Here is a 19,233-nt window from a genome sequence, read left to right as displayed (position 1 = left end):
TTGTCGTATCTCAGTGTTCATGCTGGATTGCTAGTGTTCAGAAGCAATGGAAGCATATGAATTAGGCTTTTGGAAAAACTGACTTCTTCTCTTAAGACAAAATGTTCTGTAAAGTGTACGCTCCACACTTCTGCGTGACATTAATAAATAGGTCTTTAATTATGCTTATGTGCCTCTGTCCTTGTGAGGCAACCAGCGATATACAGCAGAGCTGGAAAATCCCAGGTGGTTTATGGTTAATGACAAAGGAGCATCAGCAGCACCGAGTAATGAGGTATTTAAAGAACGATACAGCCTAATTTTTGTTAAGCCACTGCACAGATAAATGACTTGCTTGGATAGGTAGTTACGCATCAACCTTAATGATAATTGTGCACAAAACAAATTTTAAAAAAATCCCAACAGAAAATTTTCAGCACAACCCTGGCCAGCTTGCTTGAGCCCAAAGCCAGCTTAAGAGAGCTGTGGAATCAACTGTCTTGTAATGTTTGCAAACTAGAAGAAAGTAGCCCATGAGCTTTGGCAAAGCACGGAAGTTGTAATTCTGCGCGCAAGGTATGCAGTTGAAAAGGACAGAGGCAGTGTGTTTTGATGAGCGAGGAATCAGACTTCGGTCCCAGTCCTACAAAACACCGATCATCACCTAAGGCAAATCCTTGGCTTTGCTTTCCTCCAAAGGTAACCATGCCATAGTTCGCAAGTTATTATAACACAGCCTTTCATATAGCTACTAAAGCTTATCTCCTGACTTTTAAGTGATTTGTATCTTAAATTCCTTCACCTGATCATGTAAACTTTTGTGGGCATAAAGAGGATTCTAGTTATCAAAATGCATTGAAAACAAGAATATTGTATATAAGGGAAATATTATTACTGGAAATGTTAAGCCATCTCGAGACATCGAGCACACCAAGAATTGGCTTTGATCTGCCTCAAAAATCAGGAGGTTGTAACTTTCAAAGAACACTTTCATAAGAGATATTAGGGTAGAGGGGTGCCTGGGTGGCTCAGTAGTTAATTGTCTGCCTTCGGTTCAGGGCGTGGTCCCGGAGTCCTGGGATTGAGCCCCACATTGGGCTCCTCCACTGGGAGCCTGCTTCTCCCTCTCCCACTCCCCCTGCTTGTGTTCCCTCTCTCGCTGGCTGTCTCTCTCTCTGTCAAATAAATAGATAATAATAAAAAAAATTATTAAAAAAAAAAGAGAGATATTAGGGTAGAAAGGGCCAAGCTGTGTGTATAATTATTAACAGGGGCCAGTTTGTTTTATTATAAGGCTTGCTCTGCCACCCTGAGCTAGGTTTCAACATGGCCTGAAACTGCATAAATGATGGTGAAAGTAAATGAAATAAATGTTCTCCTCCTTACTTTTAGAAAAGTGAGTTTAAAATCATATACAGATGGTCCAGGAATGGAGTCAGGCTGTGCCTCATAGTCCATAACTAAGGAAATCGTATCTAGAGTTGAACATTTTTATCTTGGCCCATGAAGACTACATGAAAGCGATTGAGGAAAATAAATTTTGATATTCGTAAGACATAGAGATGAGATTTGAGGCAAAGGGCTTTGTATTATATATATGCATTGTATATATAACCATATATGTATATGTTTGTATATATAAAATATGTAACATGTTACAAAAGTTTTATACGTAAGTATGTGTGTTTATATGTGTGCATGTTTATATAGCATAATAAATACAGCATAATGACAAGAATCATATACTGGAAAACAAAATGGGAAAACTGACAAAATCCTTTAGGAGTGATTTTTAGGGACCAGTGACATTTTAAATATATTCATATAAACCTTTAAATTTTCCTTGAAAACTGGAATAATCTAAGCAAGCCTTCAACATATTTCCCCGTGTGAAATAAAGACAAGTAGTAGTGTCTTGGGAGAAAAGATTTAGTGCAATCTTAACCTCACATTAAACTTGTATTTTAGGATAATTTTTTGAAATAATACATCAAAGCATGTGAAACTGGTGCCTAATTATATTATCATTAGTATACAGTAGATAGTGTTATCATTCTTCATAAAGTACTATGAAATAAGTATGTTGAGAATATTTAATTATGTGGATGAGTGAAATAATCAAGGAAAATTGCTAGTTAATTGCTTTCCTTAGAAATGCTATTAGGGGTGGCAATTGCCTAACACTCTTATGATTCATCCTACAGAAATAGGCTGTTGGGCTGCTCTCTGCAGAATTATTCTGGAGAAACTAGGAGGGAGAACTAGGACTTGTTGGTATACATTTTGTTCTTTATTCTTTATTCTCTGTAATGTGCCACTGCCACCGGGAAGCTTCCCTGACTTCAGCTGGAAGAACTTTCTATGAGCCCCAAACACTTTGCCTGTACTTCTGTTGTGCTTCTCAACACGTGATATTTTAATTATTATTTCATGGGTTTATTTCTCCTTCCAAACTGGGAACTCATTAGAGACATGACTGTGTATTATTTTTCCCAAGCCCTAGCTTAGGGCCTGGCACGGAATAGGTGCTTGATGCAGGCTGTGGAGTTGAAAAGTCTCTTCTCAGAGAACCAAAGGCAGCAGCCCTGGGAAAGTAGGTCTGAGCCAAAGGTTCTCTCATTTTTTTCTTCTCAGGACCATCTGAAACAGTCTCATTACCTTTAAAAAGAATTACCTGAAGAGATTGAATCTGTTGACAACCTTCTTTTCTTCCTTATTTTCTCTAAATGAAGAAGGAAGGAAGGAAGGAAGGAGGGAAGGAAGGAAGGAAGGAAGGAAGGAAGGAAGGAAGGGAGGAAGAAAATTTTTCTTCTCTTTACATTTCATCTCAGTGGAAAAACATCCCTTGAAGGGTGTGACTATTTAGAAAAGTAGAACCATCTATAATTCAGGATCAGTTGTCTTTTGTGGATGACTTACGTTATCTTGTAAATATAAATACTGTGTAAATATGTCTTTTGAATTTCCCCATTTACTCTCACATGTTATAGATTGGGGTCGGTGTTCTATAAAATAGTTGAACCTGATGCCTTCTCAATATAAAGTTCTAAGATCCTAAGAAAATGTATATAATAACTTTCTCTCAATTCTTTTTTCTTATACGCATTGCAGACTCTGGCACCCATCTATTCTCAAGGGTACATATCTAAAGTGTGCAGGTCTAATTTTAAAAAAATTTAATTGGGAGTCAACAAGGGAAGAGGTATCACCACAAGTACACCTAGTGTTTAATAATGAGAATGAGAAATGAACTTTATTAAGGAATGCATGCCTCTAATCAGGGAGAAAGCAGAAAGTTGGGGGAAAAAAGGCAAAATAGTAGAACTGTAGGTGGTTTATAATTAAAAATGGGAGAAAGTAAAAATTTTATTCTGAAGATGTCTGTTAAGGATCATTTGCAGATAATAAGTGAAATAGTAGCTTAGAGAAAACCTGTCAGTTTTGAAAGAGGAGGAAAGTCCAACCAGAGAAATAAACCAGAGACGGCGTTCAGCGATGGTGGCACTAGGAGGATAACCTATGGATATAAGGAACTAGCATCATTATCTTGGAAATTATCTTTCCTACTCTACCTGTCTATCTCTTGCAGACTAAATAAACACTTGGGGTAGCACTTAAGGAGGAAACTAGGAAAATGAGAGCATGTTGCCTACACACATACCCATACACACTAGAGGGCTTTAAAGCCAGAGAGGTAACTGTTGATGGATTACTTTGCAACTTACCTCTCTTAGTGTGATCTGGCCTCCTGGCCTTCTCTTTCTCTCTTTTTAAAAAAGTAATCTCTACACCCAATGTGGGGGTCGAACCTACAACCCCAGAATCAAGTGTCACATGCTTTACAGTCAGAGCCAGCTAGGCGTGCCTCCCTGCCCCCGGCCTACTCTCTAAATGAATGTCTGGCTCCATAGTCCAAATGTGTGTGTGTGTGTGTGTGTGTGTGTGTGTGTGTGTGTGTGGTTGTGTGTTGCAGAGATAAAAACTGAGGTAAAGATAATGTTAGAAAGTAACAGAAGCATAGAAAGTGGCAAGAGTGTTTGTTCATTTCTTCCTACAATGTGTCAATTATATCCCAGTTGATGTTGTACAAAAAGGACGAGAAAATGAAACAGCCAAATGGCTTAATATATAAATTCCTAAGCATTTGCTTACATTTCAGAGATTTATTTTGACTATCAGGCTTTAATGTCAAAATCTTTCTAATCACATTTGGCTTATAGACTTGCATTGGGATTTCATGTCATTTTTGTTCTTCAGTTTCTTGACATATATGAAATATCTAATTTGTAGCTCACAGGTCCTGTGGGGATACTATGACAGTCTGGATAAAAACCACTGCATTGGAAAAAAATAAATTGGCACAACAGTGTATCACATGAAGATCCTTTCCTTGGCTTTTCATTGCCCACGTATTTGTTTTCTTTAGTGTCCCGTATATTTAAGATGTTTCTAAAAAGAACTTAACCTGGGGTGCCAGTTGGTTAAGCTTCTGACGTGATTTCTGCTCAGGTCATGATCTCAGCCTGGTGAAATTAAGCCCCAGGTAGGGCTCCTTGCTGGGCGTTGCTCCTCCTTAAGATTCTCTCACTCTCCCTCTCTCTCAAAAAACTAAAAACTAAAATATAAATAAAAAGAACTTAACCTGATATATCAATATTATCATAAATGAGCATCCTTTATTTTATTTGACTTGGTTCCATTCCAACCCTGTAGCACGGACTTTGTTTTTATAATTTTATAGGTAAGGAGACCAAGACCCATAAAATTGAAGCAGCTTTCCTGAAGGCTCACTGCTGGTCAACTCGGTGAACCACCTTCCACCACACAGCATTACTATCAGTCCTAAGTCATTTGAAGCTTGGAGTCACGCAGTCCGGGATTTTGCTAATTCAGCTGATGATGGGAATGGCAATCATGAACAGATAGTATTGTTTCCACTTAAGCTGATTATGGCTTTAATTTCATATTTTGTTTTCTTTCCCTTTAGTACTTTCTGATGACAAATCTAGAAAGCTCTTTCTCAATAGCCCAAATTGCCAGATTTATGCTCTAAAGCAGTTTTTGAATTACTTTGCAATATATGTATGTTTAGTAGGGGCCCTTGTTTAACCCAGAAATTTGACCCCTTACTTCTTATTTTACAAGAGACTTAATGTCACGAAGATGATTTATGGTGATGAGCGTAGATGTTGTTCCTATGCTCTTTGATCTTGGAGTTGCAGCAGTGTGCTGACCCCTACTTCAGAGCTCCTGTAGTCTTCCCAGGACAGTTAGTAGAAGAAAATGTTATCTCAGGTTATTGGTGAAACTTTTAGACCTTAGACTTCATAATTTTTTTCAGTTTCCATCTGCAAAAATGAAGATGCTCTTCACTCCTTATCTCTTTGCTTCTCTCATCGTTGCCAAATCCCAGCTGGGGATAGTGGACAGCGGCACTTGTTTCTTACTATTGACATTAGAGGGGTTGCCTCCCCATTCAGGAGAGGATCTGTTGACTTGGAGATAAATCAATGGGGACTCTCCAATGCCAAAGCCAATAAGCATCTTTTCAGCTTTGATTCTAGTGTGCAAGACTCAGAATGTCACCATTTAGTTGCATGGAAGGATCTCCATTATATGCTTGGCTTCAGAGGGGCCACACATGGGGCAGACTCCATTGGTGGCTTCCCTTCCATGTCAATGTACCCTGCCCCTGGGTGTAAGTCACATTTGGTGTAAAGCAATTATGACAGTCTTGTTGTTCCTTGCCAGTGACTTGTTTGAATGAGCATATGAACCTGTTCTGGAAAATAATCTTTAAGTAATACATTGAGAAAGTCCTACTGTTTTATGATGTCATATGAGAACAGGATGCTTTGACTGTTATCTTATACCTCAAGGAAAAATATTAAATGCATACCAAGGATGGTTGAACAGAAAATTTAAAGGAGCCTGCATCCTTGATGACATCATTGAGCCATTGATTCAACATTGGGATGGCTTTTCTCTGGTCTTTTGATTAAGTAATGTCCTCGTGGCTTAAGCCCACTAGTCAAGTTTTCTGTTACTTGCAGCTAAAACTATTCCTAATTGATAGAATATCCTAAAAGGGAATTGTATATTACATGTTGCTTTTCAAAACTTTCAATATCACACTACAGAAGATCTTATACTACAATTAAAAGTACAGTTTATTCACATAGTAAATGGCAAAATCCAATAACACAAAATCGAGAGAGCACTTGAATATTATGTTAAGGAACTAAACAAGAAATTAGCTTAGCAAATATGTAATGCATGAATGTGCCTTATTGGTTCAATGCCAATTATTTTTAATCCATAAATATAATCCATTATATTTAATCCAATCTTAATTATCATCCTCCTATATCATATTAACATCAGTATTTATAGCAAATTTTTATATACTCACGTTTGTAGGTCGATTGAAGTATCAATGCGTACATAAAACAAAACCATAAATTCAATATATTTAAAATAATATGGCACTGGTGGAAGCAGATGTGACAGTTAATTCTGGAAAAGCAGGCTCCAAACTTAGAGATTACTTATGGTACTCAAGATGTCTGTGGCCAAGGTACATGTCCTTTCTCTGCCCACCTTTGCTCTCTGGTGAAGAGCGAGGGAATAAGAAAATATTTAGAGACCCTAGGATGATGAGCAGAAGGAAAAAATGTGGGAGGTTTGAATACACTATTAACTAGAAACTGGTATCTAAGTATTTGAACCTCCGCTCTATGTATATTTTCTCAAGGTCGGCTCACATATTACTTAGGAATGCCTGGCATCGGTACAATAAATAGAACATCTAGCTCCCTGATGCTCGAGTGCTGAAACAACGGTTGTTCTTAGGCCAGCACATTCTCATCCTGAACGAAAGCAAATCCAAGTCTTTAAGGGATTATTAGAGGAAGGATATTATTTTCTCAGTGACTCAAAGCCAGCTGTGAGGGCCTTTAGTACAGTTTATGCTTCTTCTGCTCCCCTCTCTTCCACCTTTGGCATGTCTACAATTGGATGAAGTGCTTTTCCTGAAATGGCAATCAGTATTAAATCCATTAGCTGGAAACCAAAATGTTTCCCTAATTGTTTAAAGTCTCGTTGCGAAAAGGAAGTTTCTATTGATTGCAATATGAGGGGAAACAATCCCAAGTTCATCATTTTTTTTCCTTTTTATAAACACAGATGAGACTGACATACTCAAAGTCATCAGATTTACTTTTTTCCAAAGATTCTCATTCATCACTAGAAGTTTGTACTCTGGGTTTCTTTGTGCCTGATCATTCTTTATTTTTTGTTATTTGCTGACCACTTTCTTCTTGGGCTTGTCTTGTATGCTATGCATCTTTGCCTTGTCTTTGAATTTTTTTTTATTAATTTGTAATTATTTTTAACAGTTCTTTGAACCATTTTTCTGTCTTTTAAAAAATTAGTTGGCTGGGCCCTACGTCCAGAATACAGCACTTCTTTTCTTTAACAGACATTTCAGCTGCTCTCAAGCACCCATTGGTAGCCATTGCCCAATATTTGGAACCCCAATAATGCCTCCCCTTCGCCATGTCCCTTAGGTATGTATCCCTATTTCTTAGAATAGTGACTGACGCTTAGTGGGTGATGTTTAATGTTTCTTGAATGAATGCAAAAATTCAGGTGTTATTTTTTTTTGTTTCATCAAAAACTCATTTTGACCAAAGAAGTTGACCCCCCCCGCCCACCGCCAAAAAAACCCCCCAAAACCAAAAAACAACCAAAAAACCAGTCAGAATGAGGGCTTCTGCTGTGGTTACACAGTATCTCATTTGGTTTAGGCCCTCAGCCTCTGATAAAGCTTTGCTTCTCTCCTCACTGAACCTGTAGAGTTGGACAATTTCTGAGCCAAGAGGAAAAACGTCTCTCAGTTAAAAATGCTTATAATCTGGGGCACCTGGGTGGCTTAGTTGGTTAGGCGTCTGACTCTTGATCTCAGGGTCATGATTTCAAGCCCTGCATTGGGCTCCATGCTGGGGGTGGAGCCTACTTAAAAATAATAATAAAAATAAAAAATAAAAAGCTTTCAGAAAAGGTACTTATAATCTGATATAACAAATCCCGAGAAATGTGACATTACCAACTAACATGCTCTATAACTTTCATATTTTTAAATGGGAGCTATAGACAAATTTACTAAACGTTTGTTTTGTAGACTCTGGCTTTATTATTCACATCAAAGGAAATTCCATCTCGCTTACAGAAAACTTTAAAGACTGCTAGTCCAGAACATTTTCATAGGGATAATGAAAATTAGAGATTGGCTGAAGACTGGATTTAATCAGATTGTAGTAGTAAGCTTAGCAGGCAGTATTTAATTTCTTCTTAGATCATTAGTTATGGAGCTTATCACATTGAGAAAAATCGCTGTATTTGATAACATAAAATTGAATTTCATTTGGCGAGCATGATGAAGTACAGAACAGCAAGTATGCCCTCCTTTTCCATGGTGTTGACATTCAGGTATCATCAGTTTTCTTAGTGCTTTAAATTATATGCTGGAGTGGCTGCCAAAGTACTTGAAAGGAGAATAAATAGAGATTTACTGATTCCAATTTGGCAGTAATTTTGTAGGAATGAGGATAGGCTGTTACAACATTCTAATAGTAAAACTCCAAAGGATTTTCAGTATAATCTTTATGTTTTAAACAGTGCTTAGTTGTTGAACTAAGATACCATGTGCTCTTGCAGTTGTCTTTGAGCTTTGTGCATTGGATAATCCTTTAGCATAATGAGTCCAGGGAGATGAATTAGCTATCTTTTTAGCTATTTCCTAGAAACAGTCCCTAGAAACTAGAGGAAAAATTTACTGAAAGACTGATGAAAGGTAGTTTGGTCCAATTGTGTGGTTACAGTTCCAAAGTAGGTACCTTGATTGATGCTGTGTTCTGTTTCCTTGGTGTTAGCAATGAGAATTGCTATACAGACCTTTTAGATTTGGGACATTGGGGGGCAAACAGAACAAAATGGAGAGCCACTCCCTTTGCTTTATTAGATTCAACTTATCTGGGGCTGTAGAAATTAACTTTTTAAATTTGTTTAATTATGTTCTATCTTTGTTTGTTCTACCTACCCATTGTGTGGCAATTTCCTTGAGGGCAAAGACTGTTTAGCTCAATCCATGTAACCCATAGCAGAAACCAGTAGGCTCACCAGGTTCTTACCTGATATTCTATCGGACAGGTTGTTATTTTAACTTTCCTTTTTAAAATCAAAAGGAAAAAGCAAAAAAACGACTAGATAGCAAGGTGGATTTTAAAACAGCATCAATATTTTCTTCTCAATGCTCCTAGGACAGAGACAGGATTTTTGCTTTGGGGCTGACCATTTCTGGGTCTCGGGAGGGATTCCTTTGTGAGCACTCTGAGCCATGCAAGGTGTGAATCAAGTCAAACTAAGTAAATGTATCGAGTACTTATTATGTGCTGGCACTGTTCTAAATGGCAGTAACTGGTTTAAGCCTTACAACACTATGATATAGGTATTAATACTAACTTCATTCTATGAATGAGAAAACTGAGGCACGAGTCACACGATTTAAGTGGTAGACTTGGGATTTGAAACCAGGAAGTCACGTTGCAGAGCATATATTAACAGACTATCTCAACTACTTCCTCATTTGTCTTGGAAGGGCTCCCAACAGTGCCAAAGGAATCCAAAGGCACCTGTTTCAGACAAGGATTTTAAATGTTACATTTTATAACATAAAATGCCATCCCATGGAAGAGGATCTATCTCTTCAGAAACTGTATGTATGTATGTATGTAACCTATTGACTGTGGTAGGCAGAATAGTGGCCACCCAAAGACGTCTGTGTCCTCATGTTGGAGCCTATAGGAATGTTGTTACGTGGCACAGGGGAATTAAAGTTGCAGATGGAATCAAGATTTCTAATGAGCTGACCTTAAAATTGGGAGATTATCCTGAATGATTTGGCTGGGCCCAATGTAATCATAAGGGTTCTTAAAAGTGGAATTGGGAGTCAGAAGAGTCCACATTAGAGTCACGAAATATGAGAAAGATTTGACCAACACCATTGCAGGCTTTACAGATGGAAGGGGTCACAAGCCTACAATTTTGGGTACCTTCCAGAACCCGGGAAGGACAAAGAAGTGGATTCTTCCTCTAGAACCTCAAGAAAGAATTGCAACCCTGCTACATTTTGATTTTTGCCCCATGAAACCCCTGCCAGACTTCTGACCTGTGAGATAATAAATTTGCATTGTTTTAAGACATTGTGGTATTTTTTTACATTGACAATAGGAAAGTAATATACTCAGTTATTTACTGTAAGTGAAAAGCTGGTAATTTCTCTGGTGGGCTGGAGATAGGACTTGTTACTGATAGGAGACCAAAAAAAAAAAAAAAAAAAAAATCTAAGAATCCCTATGTCAAGAAAGAGCTGACCTCAGAATTTTTTTATTAAAAAGTTAACTCTAAACCTGAGATTATGTCAGTGTTGTGTAACGTTTATGGTTTTTTGAAAGCTCCACACATGGCTATAGTTCAAGATCAAAAAAGTATAGAACATACAATGATAAGCATGTACTTGCTTTTCAATATTTGCTTCTTCAGACTCCAAGGACAGAAACAGGATTTTACTTTGTTTTTGTCTTATCACCTAGGATTTTACCCTATCCCTATGTTACCTACTTTCTTCCCACAGAGGCCTCACTAACACCATTCCTTCCAGAAGTATTTCATGTCTATATGAGCATATGCTTATGTGTAGTCTTTTCCTCTTACATAACAGTAATATACTGGACATATTGCACCTTTGCATTGATTTCTATCTCAAATTCAGAAAAAATCTCATGGTCATGAAACATAGGCCAAATAGAACATTAATGGACTTGGCAGGAAGAGAACTATTCATGATGATTTCCCACATTTCATAGAGGTATTCTATAAATTGAAACACATCCAGGGGAACGCAGTAGTAAAGAGTATATGGTTCGTGCAAAACAAGTACTCAAAATGTTATTTAATGAACTAATGAGTAAATTTTAGAAGACTGAATGATCAAGCTAAGATCCCATTTCCAGGTCATGAGCTTCTTGCAGAAATTCCTGGGAAAGAGAACATAAATACCCAGGATATAAGTTCTGACTGAAACTTGAACCTTCAATCTCAAAGTTTAGGTCTGATTGGCAATGGCAGAAGGTGAGGGCAAAACCAACCTGTCATTTCAAAGTTGCAGGTGTGTCTGCTTGAGCTGGAGACTTGAATACACCTTAAGCAGAAAGAGTTCTTTTGTTAGGGAAACCACAGGACTGGGGTAGTTGGTTTTATAATTACAGAGCTTTGTCCATAATTAGAAAAGTGTATGTTTGAGAGTTATGGCTCTCAGTAACTAAACTGCTCTATGTGACAGTGTTGAAAGGTGTTTATGTTCTAGCCAGAGCTGTATCTCTGAACGTGGTGCCTTTAGATAATTTCTAAATTTACCGATACAGAAATAGTCACTTACTCTTGTGAAAATATTTTGTGTGTCTTCATTTTCTCCAAATGAACTTAGTAGCTGAGCTTTCGAAAGGTTGGAGATAGGAGGATGACACCTTGCCCCGTGTCTTGAATCAGCTTAGATGAGTGATGAATTCTCTAGGGCTCTGGATGTAGCCATATTGCTTCAAGGTCCAGCTGACAATGTATAGCATAAAACTGGGGGAGGGCTTTTCATCTCACCTTTGGCTCAGAGCCCAGCACCTTTCTGGCATCAAAGGACTGGAGACAGAATCTTTGACGTGGACATTTGGTTTCTCACAATGGGCCTCATTTGCAGTGGCAGCTGGGGATTCCTTCAGGAAGCTTTGTAAGCATGGTGACCCATACACACTCACACACATCATCATACATTTATGTAGTTTCTTTATGTTTCATATAAACTGAAGTGTACTAGACATAATGTTTTGCTCACTTGTACATTGTTTTTTATCTTAAGGGATTGTCTGCAAAATAAAAAGTGTTTGAGAGTTGATAATGATAAAAAATGTCAATAACGTGTACTGAGCAATTACTGTGTGCCAGGTACTACGTGCTTTATGGGTATTTACTCATTAATCTCTACAGTTGCTCAGAGAGTTTCATAGATACCTCACAGAGTAAGGAGCTTCTTGGCTGTAGACGTTTTTAAGCAGATGTTGGCAACCATCTGCTCTAAATGGAATAGTGAAGGTTCCTACTTTGGTGGGTGAGTCAGAACAGGTGATTGCCAGATCCTTTCCAAGTGTAAGTGCTTAGGATTCCACCAGATAATGATGGAGTGCAGGGGTGGGGTTTGGAGTGTTCCGTAATGTTTGGCAAGGACCAATGAAGACTTGAACTTCTCTCTTGCTTCGGGGTAGTGACTGGTGCAAGTTAGAGGTGATGAGGGCTGTTACTAATGCTGTTCTCATTGACCTGAATCAAGCTCGGAGTGGCCTTGCTCTGTCTTTGAGATTGGGTCTGTGACCATGATTAAATCAAGTTATAGAACAAACTGGAGGTCTGTAGAGGAGAAGCTCTGTCTTATTTTTTCTAAGAACTCTGAGGCTTTTTCAAGTAACAGATATGTACCCAATCTCGTATCCTTTACTTCAGCTTCATCTCTGAGCTACAACGGTGGCTTCAAATGGCAAGTTTAGGTCATCCAAATATGTTGTCATACAGTTGGTATGGCAGCACTAAATTAATGCTTGCTAAAAAACATTTTTTAAAAAAGATTTGTTTATTTATTTTAGAGAGAAGGAGAGCACGAGAAAGCATGAGGGAGAGGGAGTGAGGCAAAAGGAGAGGGAGGGAGAGTCTCAAGCAGACTCCCTGCTGAGCTTGGAGTCCAACACGGGGCTCGATCTCATGACCTTGAGAGATCATGACCTGAGCTGAAATCAAGAGTTGGACGCTTAACCGACTGAGCCAACCAGACACCCCAAAACACAATTTTATCAAAGGAGTAGGCTATTAATTTCTTCATTAATTCATCAGTGATTTATTTGTCAGGAACCATATTTTTTTTCAAATTTTTATTTAAAATCTAGTTAGTTAGCCTATAATGCAATATTGGTTTCAAGAGTAGAATTTAGTGATTCATCACTTACATTTAACACCCAGTGCTCATCACAACAAGTGCCCTCCTTAATACCCATCACTCATGTAGCCCATCGCCCACCCACCCCCCTCAATCGACTGTCAGTTTGTTTTCTTTCCTGAAGAGTCTCTTATGGTTTGTTTCCCTCTCCCCTTTTCTTTTTTCCCCCATTTCCATATGTTGCTCTGTCTTGTTTCTTAAATTCCACACATGAGTGAAATCATATGGCAATTGGCTTTCTCTGACTGACTTGTTTCACTTAGCGTAATACAGTGTAGCTCCAGCCACTTCATTGCAAATGGCAAGATTTCCTTCTTTTTGATGGCACAGTATTATTCCATTGTGTTCTTTATCCATTCATCAGTCGATGGACATTTGGGCTTGTCAGGAACCGTTCTAAATGCTTGAAAAATAATGATTACTCTTTGGAGGGATAAGTGCATGAAGAAACAACATAACTGAATGCTTTATCAGTGCTGCAGTGGAGATAAGCAAATGTGGTGACTGAGGAGGAATGACTTCTAGTGATAGAGGCGTCACAGTGGCAGTCATGGCTCAACTGGGTTTTGAAGGATGAATTGGATTTCACCAAGCAAAGAAGAGAAAGAAGATACTCAGTTCAGGGAGGTGATAGCTCTGTGGCTTGGAACTCTGAAAGATCAGCAAACTGCAGATGGAGGGATGTTCACAGCTTTAGCAACGTGGGGGTGGGGGTGGTGGGGTGTGTTTATGCTGGAGCAGTACGTAATTGTGTGTGAAGTAGAGTAATGGAACCCCCTGACATCTGAAATAGCAAGTCATTTCTGCAGCTATAAACCAAATGTCAGTCTTCACGTACAGGCAATGAAGAGGGGGTTGTTTATTTATTTATTTTTTTGTCAGCCACATCTGCACACACAAGATAGCGATCTCCATCTGCGGTGTTATCTTTAAATAGAAATGGAACTTCCTGCTGAGGGCTCAGAGGCGTGCTTTTGGTGAGCCCCATTTACATGCTCTATGACATCTCCCTCACACAGTCTCACCACAGCTCTGTCAGTGTCTGTGGTGGTCGGAACGTTTCATTCCCACCCCAGATGGTGAGCACCTTCAGGGGAAGGATCACGCCTTAGGATTCTCTGAAGCTTGAATGGATTTGCCTTAAATGTTGACTGAATGACTGAATGAATTCCAGTCACAGGCCATCCTGGAGAACCTGTGAATAGTCTGACCTTACCTTTTGCCACTGTACTTATCCTCCTTGTCCAGGCTGCCAATGACAGCCCCTAACTCCGCCACTGTCACGTGTTAGAAAAAAACATTCATCTGGAGGCTAATGTTCTAAGTTTCCTTGTTTCAAGCTGTGGAGCAGCAGTCATTTGATTAAAAAGCCAGTGGTTAATTAAAGTGCTGAAGACTTTCTTTGGGAGGGCTTACCTCTTTTGCAGACCTTTGTAGGGTCCTCCTATCCCTGCTCTTCTCTGAGGAGCACCCCTCCCCTCACACTTCTCCAGCAGAATCTGCAGGCTTTGCATAACATCTAATTTTACCCACCTCTTTGTCCATTCCCTCAGGGCCTTGTTCTCTGAAGTTGGCTAATAGCTTAAGTTATCTGTGCCAAGGTGCTAGAGTCTGGAAATTCAAGTTGAATTTTAATAGGGACTTGGTGGAAACAGGGAATTGACCTAAAAGAGAGAGAGCATTCTGGGACTTTTGACCTTTCTCATATCAAGTACCCATCTGGACCTGGATTCAGAATTCCATTATCAGAGGCAGCTCAGAGTAACTCAAGCTCTGTTTAGGCTCTTCAAGCACAAAATAGCGAGATGATGAGCAATTCTCTGAAAGCAGATGAAGTTGAGGGTAGTAAAATGATTCCCTCTCCTCCCATCACTGCTGGGAATTTATTTAAAACAAACAAACAAACAAACAAACAAACAAACAAACAAACAAACATATAGCAGGAGACTAATTGTGACTGAAATAAAGGACATCAAAAGAATCTTCCTAATTAACTTAAATACTGATCGTTACCATTAGAAAATGAGTCAGCCTAAAAACACACATAATTGCAATCTTCCTGTGTTGTGGGAAGCCTAGAGATTGAAGAACGACATTATTAGCACGAAACGACAGGCCATGGTGACATCCAACATAAGGAAGAGACGGGTTTGCCATCACTTACGGTGGTATGTGACATTTGCTTGACTGACTGCAAAGCATTTGATGCCCAGGAGGCTGGTAGTGTTCACCACACAGCCAGTGGATGAGTGGCAAGCACATATTACGATTCCTGTTTGGCAAATGGGACACTGAGGAACTAGAAATTGTAACTAAAACTAAGTGGATCATTAAAGTTTAGGGCAAACTTGTGAGAGAGACATTGGTGCCTTATTCCTCTTGCTGTGCTCTTTTCCCTCCCTTCTTGATGCTTCTTGCTGATTGCGTAGTTCTCCTATTAAAACTTTCCTTGGGGAAACAGTGTATTTTTTATGCCTTTGTGTGAATGTTTATTATCCTCCTAATTTGGGCAGTTGACTATGAACTCTGACCTCTAATAATATACAAACATTTTTTGAAGGGGCTCTCCTAACCCTAAATTCCTAAAGAGATTACAGGCATCCATAATTAGCATAAATCTGGTGGATGGGGAAGGGAGGAGGGAGCACAATCTTTCCTGGTGTCCCTGACATCCCATTGCAGACCTGCCTTGTGTAAGGTAAGGTATCTAGGAACAGGTGGAGTAGCAGAGAGCAATTGAGTTTTTTCTGACGATGCAGGTGTGAAAGGCTGATTTGCTAAGTTAACCAAAAGAGATCCTTTCATGGAGTATATATTATGAGAAATTATGCGAGAAATATGCGAGAAAGATGCCCAGTTTGGGGATTATTGATTAGTAGAATTGATGTCTCAGTTCAGTCAAAATACAATAAACAAAACCAATTTGTATGTCATTACTTATTCAGATATTTCTAGTTATACGGCTTTGATAGGTGTTCTTAATCTTACTAGTGCCTTGAACTTTGGGGCAGTCTTGTGAAGTCTTTGGGTTGGTCCCTTGACAAAATAGTATTTTTATTTTTTTTTTAGGATTTATTTATTTGAGAAGGAGAGAGGGAGCACAAATGAGCAGGAGGGGCAGAGGGGGAGGAGGAGAGAATCTCAAGCAGACTCCTCGCTGAGCACAGAGCCCATCATGGGGGTCCATCTCACGACTCTGAGATCGTGACCTGAGCCAAAACTAAGAGTCAGATGCCCCTGGCATGGTATTTTTAATGCATAAAATCAAACACTTATAATTTCGAAGAAAATCAATACTACTGAAAGACATTCATCAAAATTTTTTAAAATTTGTAATATATGCTTTATTAATGAATTAAAAACAAGAACTAGTGCACAGACTTGATGATTTCATAACTTCATAGTAGTGATGAGCACAAATAATATTTTAAGGTATCTGCAACAATTATATTGTGGTATTAAAATATCTGAGATTTCTATGGAGGTGAAGTTACAATTAGCTGAATACCTGAGGCTACTAGTGACTACTGGTCCATGTTTATAGTGGAATGAAATGCTATGTTTAATTCAAGGTTGGTGAAAGGTTTGCAGCAGGCTTCTTGGCTTAACAGTCTGTCTACCTCCTTGAACTGTGTGATGCTGGAGGGAAAACACAGCAATTGAAGTACAGCTCTGAGTTCGAGTCTCCATGAAGACGTTACTTCCAGGGTGACTCAGCTATTTTAGTTAACCTTTTGGAATTTAATTTGCTTTTTTTTTTTTAATTTGCTTCTTTTTAAATGGGAAAATATGACTTTTGCATGAAGTTATTGAGCAGACTAAATGGTATAATGTATATTCAACATCTAGCACAATGCCTGTCACGAAGAGGGAGCTCAGCAAATAACTCGAGCACTTTTTCCCCCATGGTCGAAGGAAAAATGAAGTACGTAAGATGCTTTGTAAAGGTTAAGTCTTGCATTAAGATCCTGGTTCTGAGCAGGTTGCTGCCTGAGACAATGTACATACAGTCTCTTAGTTTCTAAAGAATTTGAGAAGGAAGATACTTTGGAAAATGTATTCCATTTTATGTATCTTTAAACCAAGCCATAAATCTAGCTGTCTAAAATTTCAAGTCTCTAAAATTCAAGCAAGTTTTCAGGAATTAGTTGTTAAAAGGTAATTAAAATTCCAGTGAAATAAGATACCATTTTAGGATTTGGAATGCTGGCTTTACTGTTTTATGGTAATATTAAGATTTTAATTGAGTTCTCATCTTCTCCCATGCAGAACCGAGAAGGGGTGACATGCCAAGCAGCTATGTAGGAGCCTGTGTGGAAGAGGACAAAACCCCAATCTGCTCATGAGTCTGAGCCACTCCCTCAAGACGAAGGTCAGAAACAAAGCAGGTACTGGACACAGTGGCCAGTTTCAGGTGCTTTGTGGACATATCTAAAACGAGTTAATTGAGAAGAAACTTCACATGATATTTTCCCCAGTGAGAACATCCTGAATTTTAGCTTCTTAAGCTGTTAAGAAGTTAATGGATTTTGGGAATTTTTATTGTTAAATATTCCAGATAGCTAATCTCTAATCATCAGATGTCATAGAATCTGGTAAAATTTATTTGAATTTTACAACTTAAAATGCTAACTTTTAAAAAATAGAACATATTGTGTGATATATAAGGCATAAGTATTCAATGTGGTGAAACTTGTTTAAATTTCTATTTTCAGATTTGGGAGGCTACAATCAAGGTCATTTGAGAAGTAGGACCCAGTGTATTACCATTACCTGCGGGTGTCCACAAAGAAATTTACAGACGTGGGAAAGGCTAGATAATGAGAATGCTCCATAAGGAGGCACTGAATTTCACCAGGGAGAAATGCATCTAAGTTGCTTCACAAACGTTAAGAAATATACCTACGTAATTGTATGTTGCATTTTCCATGGTCTTTGCTTTGTTCATTTCATGTGCAGTGATTAAAAAGAGATATTGTACATTTTATTATCTCTTATGTTGTCCAATAAATACAAACCTGGAGTGCTTTTTTTTTTCTTTTTCATTCTTCTCAGAGGTGTGGTGAACACTGAATAAGATAATAATTTTGAAATACTAATGTCTTGTCCGTTTGGGCAGCTGTAACAAAATACCACAGACTGAGTGGCTTATGGATAATAGAAATTTATTTCTCAGAGTTCTAGAGGCCAGAAGTCTGAAATCAGGGCTGGCATGTCAGGTGAGGGCTCTCTTTCGGGTTACAGATTTCTTGTATCCTCAGGAGCCCTTTTTATAAGGCACTAATCACCTTCCAAAGGCCCCACCTCCTAATACCATCACTTTTAGGGGTAAGAATTTGACGTATGAATTTTGGGAGGACACACTCTGTGAGACTGTGATTTATAAGAAATATATGTTGGGTCATTTCGATGACCAAAATATACAGGAGTCCCCCTTTTCTGCAGTTTTGCCTCCTGCAGTTTGTTACCTGAGGTCAGCCGTGGTCCAGAAGCGAATGATGCTCCTTCTGACGTGTTATCAGAAGTTCGCTGGGAGCCTAATGCTACGTCACAGCGCCTACCTCATTCCCCTCACTTCACCTCATCACGTAGGCATTTTATCATCTCGCATTATCCCAAGAAGGAAGGTGAGTACAGTACAATAAGAAATTTTGAGAGAGAGAAGCCACAGTCATGTAACTTTCATTATGGTCTATTTTTATAATTGTTCTATTCTATTATTATTGTTGTTAATCTCTTTGTGTGCCTATTTTATAAGTTAAACTTTATCATAGGTATGTATGTGTAGGAAAAAATACAGTGTGTATGGGATTCTCTGCTATCTGCAGTTTCAGGTATCCACTAGGGGGCTTGGGATGTATCCCCTCGAATAAAGGAGGACTACTGTATTTCTCATATATATTTGGTTTCTGTCAACAGTTCCTGGCTCACAGTTCCCCAAACCCTAGGCATTTCCTAAGTGTTGAGAGTGACAAAGGTGTCTTATGTTAATGAGATGACTTCTGGAAAGCACCTAAGGTTGGGGGGTACTTTCCAGGAGAACCAACCATATGATCAGGTTGGAACTCCCAGTTCCACTCCCCAGCCTTTGGGGAGGGGAGAGGCCCTCGAGGTTGAACTCATTATCGAAGGCCAGTGATTTAATCGATCCAGCCTATATA

General features: G+C 38.8%; 1 long non-coding RNA gene across 1 annotated transcript in view; it reads left to right on the top strand.

The window, feature by feature from the left end:
• LOC113260925 (uncharacterized) overlaps positions 1 to 18,095 on the top strand; it is a 106,292-nt gene extending 88,197 nt beyond the window's left edge. Inside the window, exons 4-5 of the long non-coding RNA XR_003318153.4 lie at positions 17,342 to 17,460; positions 17,788 to 18,095. This is a non-coding gene — a long non-coding RNA (uncharacterized LOC113260925). The remainder of the gene's footprint in view (positions 1 to 17,341; positions 17,461 to 17,787) is intronic.
• The last annotated feature ends 1,138 nt before the right edge of the window (positions 18,096 to 19,233 follow it).

Source organism: Ursus arctos, unplaced genomic scaffold (assembly GCF_023065955.2).
Source record: "Ursus arctos isolate Adak ecotype North America unplaced genomic scaffold, UrsArc2.0 scaffold_15, whole genome shotgun sequence".
In the NCBI taxonomy this organism is placed as follows: Eukaryota; Metazoa; Chordata; class Mammalia; order Carnivora; family Ursidae; genus Ursus; species Ursus arctos.
This window is presented reverse-complemented; position numbering and strand designations above follow the sequence as displayed.